Raw genomic sequence first — 10,755 nt, forward strand, 5'->3', positions numbered from 1 at the left:
AGGACGTTAACAGCACCAAATTTCTTGTTGTTCACCTGGCGGAGAATCTCACCTGGTCCCTCATAGCAAAGTCAGCCCAGCAGCGTCTCTACTTTCTGCGAAGGCTGAGGAAAGTCCATCTCCCATCCACCATCCTCAGCACATTCTACAGAGGTTGTATTGAGAGCATCCTGAGCAGCTGCATCACTTCCTAGTCCGGGAATTGCACCATCTCGGATCGCAAGACCCTACAGCGGATAGTGAGGTCAGCTGAGAAGGTCATCGAGGTCTCTATTCCCGCCATCACGGACATTTACACTACACGCTGCATCCGCAAAGCAAACTGCATTATGAAGGACCCCATGCACCCCTCATACAAACTCTTTTCCCTTCTGCCAATTGGGAAAAGGCACCGAAGCATTCGGGCTCTCACGACCAGACTTTATAACAGTTTCTTCCCCCAAGCAATCAGACTCCTCAATACCCAGGACTGGACTGACACCTTACTTCCCTATTGTCCTGCTTATTATTTATTGTAATGCCTGAACTGTTTTGTGTACTTTATGCAGTCTTGGGTAGGTCTGTAGTCTAGTGTAGTTGTTGTTTATTTTTCTCTGTGTTGTTTATTACGTAGTTCAGTCTAGTTTTTGTACTGTGTCATGTAACAGCATGGTCCTGAAAAACGTTGTCTCATTTTTACTGTGTACTGTACCAGCAGTTATCTATGCAACAGAACTTATGGCCATTATCATTAGTCTGCAATGGGTTGAACAAGTCAAACAGTGTTGTGATCTGCCCAGACACTGCCTCGGTACTGTGGAGTTTGTAATTGAAGTCTTTAAGAAGACCATAGCTGATCTGTTGATGGAAGTGTATTATGATCTATATGCTCTGAAGTGAGCGGGAAGAACACAGAACATAGAAATTTACAGCACATTACAGGCCCTTCGGCCCACAATGTTTTCCAGACCACGTAACCTACTCTAGAAATTGCCTAGAATTTCCAAGAGGCTCCTAAAAGACCCGATTGTATCCGCTACTACCACCACCGCCGGCAGTGCATTCCACTCACCCACCACTCTCTGCGTGAAAAAAATAACCCTGACATCCTTCCAGTATTTATTTCCAAACACCTTAAAACTATGCACCCTCGTGTTAGCCATTTCACCACTGGGTTGGGGGGGGGGGGGGAGCCTCTGGCTATCCACAGGATCAATGCCCCTCATCATTGTATACATCTCTATTAGGTTACTTCTCAGGCTCCGTCGCTCAGGGGAGAAATGGCCAAGTGCACTCACCAGAGTGTACAGTTTTCATTGGCACCTACGCATCTGGGTGTGTCGGGTAATGAAAGGGCAGATGTTACAGCTAAACAGACACTTGCTAAGTCTGAGGTAGATATTATAGTTCATATGGGAAAGCATGAAGTCAAATATTGTACTAGTTTGCCTGGGGTTGGGAAATTGCAGACAGTCTGGGATAACAGTTCCACAGGGAGGTGGTATTATAGTTTGTTTCCATCAGTCCAAGAGTAGCACCTTTTGGGAAAGAATAGGAGGGAAGATGTGTGGTTTATGAGACTAATGGTCGGACATACGGGTTTACACTCCTCATTGGCACTTGTTGGGTAGTAGGGGAACGTGTCACGTGATTTTGGTAATGGTGAAGATGATGGTGGAACATGTGATCATGATGTTATTTGGAACGTAGGAAGCTGTTTAGGCATGTAATGGGTGGAACAGGGGCGCAGAATTTGCAGGATATACTGGCACCTGTGGCAGAGACGGTTATGTCGTGTTGGACCCTATTCAACGTTTTAGTTAAAATAGATTTGGGACGTAGCATCTGATCCCCATCAAGCTTCCCTCCGTATTCCATTACAGTAGGTGGTGCTAATGCACCTGATGGGAGAAAGTAGGAGGAGAGTGTAATGTTTAGGCGGGAAAAGGCAATAAAAGTGACTTGACTTGTTTGTCCTGCAACCAATACGTGTTGCGGCGGTTACCAGCTCATCGGTGCCCTCTGGTGGCGGTTGGGTGTAACACAAGACCCAGACCCTCAATGGCCTCTGAGGCAGCTGGGTGATTTATTGACCTCAATGTGCCTCTCTGTATCATTTTCCGACCCAGGAGTCCGGATGTTTCGTTCACGTCATCGTGCAAGTTAAATAAATCCACAACTTGATATCCTCATGACTCGGTTGTCGGCATTCCCGGCTGCAGGGAACAAAGTTAGTTCGGGTATTTAATGATCATTCCGTTTCAGTCTGCAAGAATCTGACAAGTGATTTCTGATTGAAATATTTTCTCCTTAATTTGACGCGAATGAGAATTTCCTAAAATTTCCTGTTTTTATTCAGGACTAACGTGCAGTCTTGCGTTTGGTGAAATATTTACTTCATCCACTGTTACGTCGGTCTTTTAAATTAGTACTCTGATTTAAAAGCCTGTTGCTGCTCTTTGCCTTAAATTCCTTAAATTTTGCAGGTCAATGGTGTGGAACCGTCAGACAGTCCCGTCTCCTGTTCTCCCTGACGCAGCTCCCCATAATGACATTAAATCGAGGAGAGTTCAGAGATATCTTCATATACAGAAGGGATCAAAGGGCGTGCGTAGTGATCCGGAAGAGAAACTGAGGTTAGATGAGCGACCAGGATCGAAATGAATGGCGGAATTGGCTCGAAAAGCCGAATAGCCTACTCCGAATTCTATTTTCTTTCTTTCAACGTCCAACCTTTGTGATCAGAATCTCAGACAGAAGATATCATCGTTCATTTGCCACTGGGGACGTAGCTCAGTGGAGAAGAGCGTGTGTGAAGTCCAGGGTTCAAACCCAGCATTCCAACACTGTTGTTTGTGAAGTTTGAAAACTAGGCGGTATATCCCAGATGAAGAAATTTTCCGCTCGATTTTTTCCGCAAGATGAAGAAATTTTCCGCAAGAAATTCTCCGAAATTTTCCGGCCTTTCATTGCCGTTGTTGAGCCGCCGGGATAACACGTGGGGCAGATTAGAATGGTTCCTTGCTGTATATCAGTCCTCGCTGGGAAATTCTAAAAACACCCGCACATTTAGGGAAGGGACGGAAGCTCGGCCGTGATGTTCTGAACAATAGAGCAACAACTATAATTCTCATTGAAACCTACTGAATGTTGAAGGAGCAAGATAAGCTGGACGTGGAGAGGATGTTTCCTCTGGTGGGGGTGTCCAGAACTAGAGGGCACAGCCTCAAAATTGAGGGGCGACGTTTTAGACTGAGGTAAGGTGGATTTTGTTTTTAGCCAGAGTAACAAATCTCTGGAATGCTCAGCCACAGACTGCGGTGGAGGCAAGTGTATGGGGTTGAATGGGACACAGGATCAGCCGTGATGGACCGGCGGAGCAGACTCGATGAGCTGAATGACCGATTTCTGTTCCTATCTCTTATGGTTTTATGGTCTAACTAAATCCCGATGTAGGGATTGTTTGAGGTATGTGCTTGTGATGTGGAAACCAAGTCAGCATCTAAATCCGCGAGTTCCGTTCACAGCAAGACGAGTTGAACTTCTGGTTCAACTTGGAATCCAACATTTATTCATTGATCAGGACAGGGTGGGAACGTTCATGGGACCTCGGGATTGAACGTAGTGACTCCCGAGTGTGGCTCAAAATGATGCTTTTTAATAAGAAGCCCCAGAAGAGGGATGAATTGTCCATGTTAACAAATAAATAAGGTAAAGCACAGTCAATGGCGAAATATGTGGAACGAGGTGCAAGATGGTCCAGAAAGTAAGGAAGAAAGAAACGAAAGTGGATACAGAAAGAGGTAACACAAGGAATTATCAACATAAAGTGAAGTAAGTGGGTATGAATAAGGGGGAAAGATGGAATTGAGGCTACATGGACAGACACAGACGGAGACCCAGACATGTACAGACACAGATAAGACCTAAAGATATACAGGCACCGACACAGACGTAGACAGAAACAGACACAGACAGAGATGCAGACATTATACAGACACAGAGACACAGACACAGACTGAGACATGCACAGACATTGACAAGACAAAGACATATACAGGCACCGACACAGACACAAACAGAAACGTAGACCCAGACATATACAGATATGCAAAAGCACACATCCACACCAAGACACGCGCGCGCAAACACGCACAGAATGATACACACAGACAGACAGACAGACAGACAGACAGACAGACAGACAGACAGACAGACATACACACACACAAACGTAAGAGATTGCACATCATTCATGGAAAAGTAATGTTGTTTTTTTCATAGCAGAGTGGCGCAGCGGTAGCGTGCTGGGCCCATAACCCAGAGGTCGATGGATCGAAACCATCCTGTGCTATGTCAGCTGCTGCCAACAACAATTCTGTTGGTAGATTCCAGGAAATCAACTGGCTTTCGGCTGGAATGTACTTTTATCTGTTATCCTTTTTCACTTTTGCGGAGGTTTCTATTTTGTTGGAAAGATTAACCCATTGTTCATTGAGGTATCTTAATGTCATCTATTCTCTGCAGGCCAGGAAAAGAGCGCACTCCGCCGTTCCGGCCGAGACCTTTCATCAGGACTGGAGAAAAAGATGAGAAGACCTTGCACGGGAGTCTCTCTCTCTCTCCCTCTCTCTCGATTTTCCAAATCGTTCGCTGCATCGATTTCTCAGGCAAGAAATCCTGCTGGAGAATGCTGTTCATCCCATTGCTCAATCAGGCACAAATGGGAGCGTGTCAACTGGCCAGTGCTCGATAAAGAAATAGCTGAATCGGAAAGGATTCCCGAATCCTCTCCGGTCGCAGAGGAAGAAATGTTTGTTATTATCTGTATTATCAATGATTATACTGCATCTCAATTGTGATATGCAGGAAGGTTTGGACCTGAACAGTTCTGCATTTTAAGTGGGGATGTAGCTCAATGGAAGAGCGCATGCTTTGCATGTATGAGGTCCCGGGTTCAATCCCCGGCATCTCCACGCTAGTGAGCATTGAATTTTGAACAAAGCAAAGCTCAGACTGAATCAATAGTAGGTTTGCTTTGGCACAATGGTGGTAAAGCAGAATGAGTCTCAACGTGGGCAGGGCGAAATCAGGAAGGTGCAGGCTGACCGCTCATTACCGCAAATAAATGGTTTCTCGAGAGAGTGGACCACCAAAGCCGCCCACGGAAATCACCAAGAAAGCACACCCGTGTGTCCACCTCCTGAGGAGACTGAAGCCAGTGAGACTTCCCCTGCCACTATTCTAACATAGCTTTTATTTTATATTAGCATTAAACACTCTTATTTTAGATCTCTTATTTTACAAGAGATCTAACCACTTAGTAAACCGTCTGGTACGAGAATGGCAAGGCATCCGACGGCCAGACCCTACAGAGGATAGAGATTCGAACATTGAGACCCAGTGATTTGCGGTCCATTCAGAACTGACGGAATTCTGACCTTCATTCGATCATATGGACGGATTGGGAGGTGAACGAGACTCGGGATTGGTAAAATAAATCCCGGAGCGTGGGTGTATTCTCCGCTGCAGCTCAGACTGCCGTCGCTGCTCGTTACGTCGAAGTCTGACTAAAGTAACAGACACAAAGTGGAGGAGAATTTCAGCGGCCAGGGGGCATCCCCTGGAAACATCGTCTGTTTACTCCTCGCCATAGATGCTGTCTGACCTGGTGATTTGTTCCGGCAGTCTGTGTTCTGGATTTGCAGCATCTGCAGAATCTCCCGTGTTTATAACCTAAATAACAGCTGCTGACAAAGAGAAGGAAGGCAAGGAGACACAAAGGGAGATAACCAGTGTGTCTGACTGCGGGGCCGTAGGAATATGGTCAGAATGATAATGAAAATCACATCCGTTGCTGAAATGTCGGGAACGAGATATCCGGCTGGGTCGGAGCACAGAGACCGGATAATAACCGGATTGGGTAGGAAGCGATGAACAGGGAAAGGAGGACAGGAAGGAAGGTAAAAGCGTAAGAGAGACACGAGGGAAATTAGAAAGGCAAAATATTCCAACAAACAAAACAATAAACAATCGGGAGAAAGCGGAAAAAATAACAAATAAAAAGACAGGAGAAGAACAGAGATATTTACCTGTCAGCAGTGTGGCGCGGCGGGAATGTGCTGGGCCCATTATCCAGAGGCTGGCAGATCCAAACCATCGTCTGCTATCCTTCAGCAGAATATTTTACCGCAAATTGCCGTTACGTCACCTGTGTACACAACACACATTTCACTAAAAAATAAAAACTTGTGCTTCCAATTTGTTTCCGTCCACTCACTCCATCACTTTCTGAGATTTGCTGATAATTTCGCGGGTAAAACGACAATTCTTGTCGTGCTCAGCGATTTTCCAACACATCTTGTTCTCCGCTACATAAACCTGTGTCTGGTATTGAACTGATTGAACAGACAACACTGGAAACACTCTTCACCTCAAGAAACATTTGTGAGTGATGAAACGGGATTAACCTTTCTGATCGTGACACTAAATTAGAAATGGTGAGAGAAGATAGCTTTCAGTGTCAAAGAAAGTGAGAAGCCTGGTGGGAAGTGAAAAGGGGGACATCTCTGATGGGGTGAGACCAACACACGATGGCGGTAAGACATTCGGAAGGAGAAACACTGGGCTAAAATGGCAGACGAACGACGGGCAGAAATGTTAATTTCACAGAGAAAGAAGTAACGTGGCTGAGTGATTCCAGGCCGAGACGTTTGTGAGACAGGTGCTGAAAAACAGGTACAACACACGGCGATCGCCGGGAATCAAACCCTGGTGAGCTGTTTGAAAGGCAACCATGCTCAGCCCTATACCACCATCGCACCATGTTGCAGGAGTTTCGAGTAGTGAAGCGTCTCCCGTGCTCCATGTGATTCCACAGACCCCGAGCTGCTCTCTGTCGGATCAATCCTCACTCTGCAGCAGGTTTTATTGCGGCCAGTTGACATCGCCACCCTCAAACAGAGGGAGTTATACAACAGCCAATGAGCATTCACCAGCGATCGGACTGAGTGAGACCCGAACTATCAGAGAGTCGGAAGGGCTGCAAACGGTGCCTGTCTCACATCAGCACATGAGAAAACAAATCCTGATCGTGCATGGTCTTTAGAAAAGCCGATGTATCTGTACGAGGGTGATTGATATGTTCGTGGCCTACGGTAGAATGAGATGCATTATACAGCTTTTGTTACATGCACAAGCAGATCAATCCTTTGAGTGATTATTCAGAATGTTTGACGTTAATAACTCATCGGGGTGATTGATAAGTTAGTGGCTTAAGGTAGAAGGAAATGTTTTTAACTCCCGTTACATGCACCAGCGGGCCAACACATTGAGAGAGAATGCAGAAAGTTTGAAGTTAATAACTCATCCCCTTCCACCTTAGGCCACTAATTTATCAATCAGCTCGATGAACTATTATCTTCAAACTTTCTGAACAATCACTCAAAGAGTTGAACAGCGTGTGCATGCAACGAGAGCTGTATAACTCATCTCCATCTACTTCAGGCCATGAACTTTTCAATCACCCCTGCTTTGAACACTTTCTGGAGGGCCAAGATCGGTACGTTCCACGACTCTGGACTAAGTGTGCAAATGTAGGAGGGGATTATGTTGAAAAATAATTGTGTTAGATTTGCTAAAACTGACTCCTTCTACCTTAGGACACAAACCTATCAATCACTCCTTGTAGGTGTGAGTTCAGTTTAGGAATAAATAAAATAATAACCAACAACCACTTTGTTGAGATTATACTGCGATTCTCTCTATAGTTGATAGAAGATTGAGGAACAGATCTGCCGGCAAATAACACGGAAATGTCATGTGGATAGGGTTACAACAATCGGACATTTCAACTTCTGCAAAATTAACCAGATCATTTTTTTCTGTGCAAGATAAGAAATGGAATTTCAGAAGTGCATCCGGAAGAATATTTTTGTTCCAGGCCATCGATAGTCCTACTAGTGTTGACAATGGAACTAGGTTAGAAATTTACTCTGTAACTTGTAAATAGTCAAAACTCGCACTTTACTGTCTCTGCATAAACGGCAACGTAACTATGTCAGCACCGGGCCAACAACTTAGAACAAGAATTTTGCTGTTCCCTCTGTACCAATACTCAGTCAGACTACTTTTCCCAACTATATCACCAAATTAAGGCAGCTCAGTTGGCCACGTGATCGATCCTTTCTTCTCCCAGTCACTGACTTGGGGGATCTTCCTTGGGATTGTGGGTTACAGGAAAGAGTTATCACTGCTAGCACATTCGATATTTCCACTTCTACATTCATATTTTCCAATTCAATTGTCCCATTCCAGCGTCATTGACCGTAGGTCATCTGATTGGCTTGCACTCTCCCTTTGGTTAGCTCTGCTCCAGGCCAGCATCCATTTATTTCCCTCTTCCCAGTAAGCGTCAATTGGTAAATTATGGCTCCTTGTTCCCTTTAGAAACCTGTTTAAATAACTCCAGACAGGCATCAACCCCAACATTCACACATTTGAATGTTATATTATATCAAAAACACCTCACAAATAACTTCGAATATGTAAAATATCTCTTAACCCGCAGATTACCTGAAACAACTTCGTGTTTGCTTTAAAACACAGAAATTTTCCTCTCACAAAGTGGAAGATGTAAAGCGGTTCCACAAAATGACATCTTCATTTCCAAGCACATGGCTGGTACAAAGACACTGGATCTGTCTGCTTCCACTGTCCTTGAGCCATACGAGTTTGATGTTATCTTACATATTTTAACTCCTCCGTGGTCAGCATCTACTCTTTTTCGATCCACGGAAAATCCTGGGGATCACATTACTGTTAATATGTCTCAGTGAATATGGCACAGAAGGAAAAGCAGCATTCATGACTAATCAAAAAATACTGATAACGATATAAAAATATTATCCGAATAAAAACATGAAGAAACATGATAAGTGTGCCCTATTTCATACTATTCTGTACATCGGTAATTTAGCAGGAATTAGTATTATTGGTATATGGAGTTTAGGAAAAATGGTACATGGATCTTAGAAAAATAGAGGACTCTGCGTAATCCAAGGTAACTTCTAAAGTAAGTACATGTTCAGCACAACATGCGGGCCGAAGGAACTTTATTGTGCTGTAGGTTTTCTATGTTCCTATATTGAAACGCAATATAACTGTATGAAATCAAACAAAATCCGCAAAAATAAATGTGTAAAGGCATGGTGCTCGCAAACACTGAAGTTATTAAAGTTGCCCTAAAACACACACTGGGGAAAATACCATGGGTAACCACTAGAACAAAGAGCAAAGCAATGACAACATATGAAGTAATACACATCAAAGGATGTAAATTAACATTTAAACCCCAGTTCCAAACTTTATTCCAAAAACGATGGATTCTGCAAAACATCACTGGCTAAACCGTCGTGATATCTAATAGTCTTTGATGACACACCCGATTGTTTAATTTGTAAGTAACTCTATCTGACTCTACCGTAATATAAATTATAGGACGGAAGAACACTAGAGCACTTGTAGTCGTGGCCGAGTGGTTAAGGCGATGGACTAGAAATCCATTGGGGTTTCCCCGCGCAGGTTCGAATCCTGCCGACTACGTGTTTATATCGGTTTTGATTCCCTGATCCCTCCCACGGATACAGATTGTAAAAAGCCAGTCGAAACACCGATCTCCGTTCGCCGCCTGCTAAACCAGCAAGATACCCTGTTTTCCACATTTATTCGGGTGGCCTCTCCTATGCAATCGGTCAGCCGCTGTTCGGCAGTTTCCGAAATGTTGGTGGTTCCAACCTATCCAGGGGCGCTGTTGATCCAGTGGCCTTTGCTGTCCGTTTTGTGCTCTCCGTGCTGTCCCTAATACATTAATTAAAAAATACATATATCCACATACAGAAAACAGAACACTACCACGACCTGTCTTGCTTACATTCATGTTGTCATAAACTGAATATATTGTACATGGACGATTAAACCAGCAGAAACTAGTACAGGGCAACAATGCATTTCGTGTTTAAATTTATGTTATTGCCACTTGAACTAGAGGGATAAATTCACTCAAGTTCACTCACACCAAAATTGACTGTTTCCACAACTCACTTTCAAACTCGACATTTCATGCTGTCGACATTTTTGCTTTGTTATTATTATTATGACTTTCTCAGCTCAGGCTGGTAAAACCTGAACGGATTGCCGACCATTTAGTGGCGTATAGTATAGTGGTTTTCAGGAGATTTACAGAAATATTGGTTTGTTATCCTTACTGTTTAATACTATTGTGTAGTAACTATGAGATGATAGTTGTTGTTGATATTACATTGGGACATTCTACACCCTGTTCATGCTCAATAGTCTTTAAATTTCTTCTTTTAATTCAGCATATTTCTGGTGTTTTTCACTTATTAGTTGTTGTACGTTATGTGTGTTTCCAATGACTATATCGATCATGTATGTTGTTACTGCCTCTTAATCCAGTAATATTATATATCCAGACGGTTATTATGGATTGTCCTATCTGTAACAAGGGATCAGACAAAAATTAATGTGTAGGACTCTGACCCTAATCTTGAACAGGTTTGTATTTATAGTAAGGTGTTCTGTCTTTTATGAGTTTGTATTTTAAAGCAAGATTTTGGTGACTGATGTTTGTCAATTGATTGTCCCCTGTAAGTAATCAGATTGAGTTTAACTGCTGCTCAATCCTGTAATGTGTTGGATTGTTCCTGGTGGCTCTGGTCATTTTCTGCATTAGTCGTCATTAACCACCTGGCCCTG

The 10,755-nt window shown here is 43.6% G+C and overlaps 3 non-coding genes across 3 annotated transcripts; all 3 read left to right on the forward strand.

The window, feature by feature from the left end:
* The first annotated feature begins 4,261 nt into the window (after positions 1–4,261).
* Positions 4,262–4,333, forward strand: trnam-cau (transfer RNA methionine (anticodon CAU)). The gene has a single exon. It is a non-coding gene; the product is annotated as a tRNA-Met (tRNA).
* Positions 4,334–4,883: 550 nt separating this feature from the next.
* trnaa-ugc (transfer RNA alanine (anticodon UGC)) lies at positions 4,884–4,955 on the forward strand. The gene has a single exon. It is a non-coding gene; the product is annotated as a tRNA-Ala (tRNA).
* A 4,545-nt stretch (positions 4,956–9,500) lies between these two features.
* On the forward strand, positions 9,501–9,582 carry trnas-aga (transfer RNA serine (anticodon AGA)). The gene has a single exon. It is a non-coding gene; the product is annotated as a tRNA-Ser (tRNA).
* The last annotated feature ends 1,173 nt before the right edge of the window (positions 9,583–10,755 follow it).

This window comes from Hemitrygon akajei, chromosome 28 (genome assembly GCF_048418815.1).
Source record: "Hemitrygon akajei chromosome 28, sHemAka1.3, whole genome shotgun sequence".
Taxonomy (NCBI): Eukaryota; Metazoa; Chordata; class Chondrichthyes; order Myliobatiformes; family Dasyatidae; genus Hemitrygon; species Hemitrygon akajei.